Source organism: Lissotriton vulgaris, chromosome 6, assembly GCF_964263255.1.
Source record: "Lissotriton vulgaris chromosome 6, aLisVul1.2, whole genome shotgun sequence".
Lineage (NCBI taxonomy): Eukaryota > Metazoa > Chordata > Amphibia > Caudata > Salamandridae > Lissotriton > Lissotriton vulgaris.
The window spans coordinates 1059098927-1059103611 of NC_141694.1; the positions used below are offsets into that span (position 1 = coordinate 1059098927).

Here is a 4685-nt window from a genome sequence, read left to right on the forward strand (position 1 = left end):
GGCAGCCACCCACCCAAGAAACTGACATCTGTGAAGAAATGCAGGGCTCCCCAATTCCTTCGCAGTCACCACTATTGGTCTCATCACCAGAAATGCATGCATCCCTTGTTGTAGAAACACCTGTTGCACACCCTGGCAGGAGGCATGTTGTCCCCCCACTGCCGGAAATGGAGACAGGTGGTGATGAAATGGAGGGTGAAGACTCACTTCACTTGTTACAAGCTCACATCACTGCCACACTGCAGCCCAGCACAGAGCCTGTACTAGGTTCCACTAGAAGGCGCACAGTGCAAGGAAGGGATGAAGGTGCACATGGGGAGGGTTCCAGTGTCTTCAAAGGCCTGGAGGGAGCCATGGTCCGGATTCAGAGGATGCAGGGCAAGGGCATCATGGCCTGTCAAAGACAAATGCGAAACATGAACATCCACATGGAAGAAATTAGCAAGGGCATAAAAGAGCTGGTGATAGTCAACCAGAGCATGGCAACAGGCATACAGCAACTGTGCACAAAAATTGACTCTGATATTGGTGCAAGGCGCAGGGACAGGCAGCGCGCAGTGAGAATAGAGACATCCATGGAGCAGCTGGCTACAGCCACATCCCTGCTATGCAGGCGTAGCGTCAATAGTCAGTTAGTCCTGACTCAGAATAGCAGCCAGTTGACAAGGGGCATAGCTGGAATGACCGGTGCGCTGGAGGCCCTACTCAATGCACAAAGTGCACAAGGTTCTGCTGTAGACGTGCCGGACACTGAAGCTAGCACCAGTAGGAGCAGCACAGCTAGCCCCCATGGCTTAGAGCCAAGGAGGAGCAGCAGGCGACAGGGTGAGGCTATAGGCCAAGCGCCCAGTGAACAGGATGAGCCACAGACCCCTGCCAATGCAAAGCGTGTGCGTAAATGAACAGCTGTAACGATGGCCTACTGCCAATGGACATTACATTTATAGTTCATACAGTGTTATTTGCACATTTGTGCCATTGCAACCAGCCAAGTGACAATGTACAACTATGGTTGGTGAATTCTACACCTGTCTGAGTGTGTTTGCCCACTGTGAGCATTGATGTCAAATGCTTACTGTTGCACTTTTGTTCTTCAATAAAACTTTACGAATCGAATTAAACAGAAGCTTGTGCTTTCACTATAACTCAGTGTCTTCACTTACTCAGAAATAGTTGCGTGCTATGTCATCACGTCTGTATCTGCCATCACTTGGTGTTGCCACTCCAGCAGGATGTCTTTCAGGCACAGCAATGTCGTCGTCATGATCCTCATAGTCAGATAACTCCACCTCAGTCCCCTTCTTAACAGCCAGATTGTGCAACATAGCACAGACAGCAATGATCTTACAGCAGGTAATGGGGGTATACTGCCTTGCACCTCCGCTCTTGTGCAAGCATCTGAACCTACTTTTCAATATACCAAATGTTCTCTCAACAACATTGCGTGTGCTCTTGTGTGCCCGGTTGTATCTCCTTTGGCTGGGTGTTGAGGGGTTGAGGTAGGGGGTGAGTATGAATGAGCGGAGGGCATATGCACTGTCTCCTAGAATGAAAAGGGTACAAATTAATCACATGCATACATGTACTGCTTATTGCAATAGTGTAATGGGTGTTGCACACTGTCTCTTACCTAGGAGGTAGCCTTCACCAAATTCCCCTGCAGTCAGGCGTGCATAGATGCCACTGTTTTGAAATATATATGAGTCGTGGGTACTTCCCGGGTATTTAGCGACAATGTCTGTGATGACGTTCTTGGCATTACAAATCACCTGCACGTTGATGGTGTGGCTTGACTTTCTATTGCGGTAAATGTATTCCGTGGCAGCAGGGGGACAAATGGGGATGTGCGTCCCATCAATGCATCCGATGATATGGGGAAATCTTGACATCTGGTAGAAGTCAGATATGGTTGCAAACAGTTCAGCATGGGTGGATGGAAAAGAAATGTAATGCTCCATCCTATGCAACATGGCGTCAAGGAAATGTTGGAAAAACCTTGAGAGGCTGCTCTGGCTCACCCCTCCCACCGCAGCAACCACGCTCTGGTAGCTCCCTGACGCCAGCAGGTGGATGCTGCACAGCACCTGTACATGTGTTGGGATTGCATGTGCCCTTGGAGTGGGGTGCTCCAACAGTGGTTTTAGGTCCCTAATTAACTCCAAGATGGTGTCTGGAGCCAACCTGTACCTTTGCAGTATCTCTTCCTCTGTGAGCATGAACAGGGTCACCCTCTGCCTGTAAACCTGCTCCTGTCTCTGCCATTCCCTCTCTCCTTCCTCCTGTAGCCGTAGCCGTCTTGCAATGACATAAAATGCAGCCATTGTGCAAACAGAATTGCATTTTGGGTCCTTTTTTATGGGCTGCACCTGGTTACCACCTGCTTTGAATCCATGGTAAATAACGAATGTTAAATACCGATTTTGGAGCAAATTCGGTATTTCTGTGCCTCCCTACATCTCAATTTCAATTTTGACTGTTTTTTACCGATCGGTACGTTTAACGATCGGTAGGTTTACCGATCGGTACGTTTACCGATTGGTTGGTTTACCGATCGGTACGTTTACCGATCGGTTGGTTTACCGATCGGTACGTTTACCGATCGGTAACTTCCACGATCGGTAACTTTAACGATCGGTAACTTTAACGAATCGGCATATTTACCGATTCGGCCTGTTTTCTGTCACCTACATACGGATCACTCAATACCGGTCGGTAACGGGCCAAATTCGGTATTTTCGGCCGTTACCGACCGGTAAAGGCCTACCTACATCTGGCCCTTGGTGATTTATACCTATATAAGGTCATGAATCTGGAAAATTACACTAGGGTCCTAAAATGTTATACAACACCCTCTCCACTTTATTATGTTCGACATTACTAAATTTAAGTACTAAAACATATCTAAAGCATGTGTTCACAATCCCACCCAAAAATACATAAAATGCATTTAAAAATGGCTGTACACCTAAAATGAACATTTATACAGTACGCATTCAAAAGCAATGATTTCATTGTAAGCCTATAATATGATATAGGAAAAGCTAACTGAATGAATCACGAAAATTATATTTATGGGATACCTCTTAGTTACAGAAGAAAAAGTCGAGACCATCCTATAGCAGAATATATAAACTGTTTTGGTTTGTGGATAAGGTCAATATTGTTTCTAGGAAGTATTCAAATAATCTTGTTCTCTAAGAATAGTTCTACTTTAAGCAGATTACTTTGTGCAAAAGTTCAGTTTTGGAAAAAAGTCAAATCAAATCGTAGAAAAATAGATTTCCAAAGTTAGAAGTTTTTTGTTTTGAAAAAATGAAGGTCAAATTCAAAGTTGATAGAAAGCTTTGTGCTAATTTCAAAAGTTGTTCTCGGTGTCAGGAGAAAACATTAAATCTTCTAAGCTGGCAAAGAAATCGTCTACCACAGAAGGTGAAAGTTGAACCACTTCAAATCCTAAGAAAATAAGACAACTGTTTGCATGCATGGACAGATGGCATATTGACATTGCGATGTTGCAAGAAACTCATGTAGCCCCAAATACGCATACTCACATAAGACGCAGATGGGCTGAGTCAACTCATAACTCCACGTATTCCTCCTATTCCAGAGGGGTTTCAATATTGGTTAAAAAAGGCACAAATTTTAAAGTTGAAAACACAATAAAGGACAGGCAAGGGCGATATATTATACTTACAGGGGTATTACGAGGTCAACGAATGACGCTCATCAACACTTATGGTCCTAACATTGATGCACCTGAATTCTACCGTGAGATATGGCAGCATTTGCATGGGGAACGAGATAGAACTCTGATTTGGGGCGGGGATCCAAATCTTGCTCTAAATGATCAGATGGATAGATCTGGCTTGACCACTGAGCCACACAGGAAAGCAAGGGCAAAAATCCTGGACATTATGGCAGAGTTAGGTATACATGATAATTGGAGGGTGCACAACCCAGGGGTTAGCGTTGCGACACACACCTCGGCAGCGCATGGCAGCTGGTCCCATATTGATTATTGTCTAGGCTCAGACACAGCATTGTTATGGACCACGGACACACATGCCTAAAACTCTCTCAGATCATAACCCCATCACACTGTCCATTCAGATCCCAAATTATTCACCACCGCCATACAGCTAGAGATTTAATGCAGCTGCCCTCACAGATACATTGTATGCTGATACTATAGCTAAGGCCATTAAAGAATATTTTCATTTCAATGAACACTCCACAGATGACCCATGCCTACTTTGGGAGGCTTCCAAAGTCACACTGAGATGAATCTGCATGAGCACAACAGTAGGGATATTATGAGATATCCAAACGCAGTTGACGCGATGTGAGACACAACTAAAATTGCTAGAGACTCAGTACGAAGATACCCATGATATAACTATACTGGGGGAAATAAGAAAGACACTCACGGAGCACCAGTCTTTTGCCATGGATGAGATTAAGTATCTAAACAAGCGTCCCGCAGCTAGAACATTTAGAGAAGGTGGTAGGCCAGGTAGGGTACTGGCGTCAAGAATTTGTGAAGGACGCAAAACACAAGCGGTATTGCAGATACGGGATGATGGATGTTCCATTTGCTCAGATCCAATGGGCATCTTGCAAGGATTTGTACAATCATATAGCAAATTAAATAAATTGCAACCAACTGCGTCACCAGCTGAAATATT

The 4685-nt window shown here is 44.8% G+C and overlaps 1 long non-coding RNA gene across 1 annotated transcript; it reads right to left on the reverse strand.

Moving 5' to 3' along the window:
• Positions 1 to 277: 277 nt before the first annotated feature.
• On the reverse strand, positions 278 to 1709 carry LOC147708412 (uncharacterized). The gene is made up of 3 exons (XR_015296500.1): positions 1631 to 1709; positions 1164 to 1543; positions 278 to 394 (listed from the first exon to the last, which is right to left on the reverse strand). It is a non-coding gene; the product is annotated as an uncharacterized LOC147708412 (long non-coding RNA).
• Positions 1710 to 4685: the final 2976 nt, after the last annotated feature.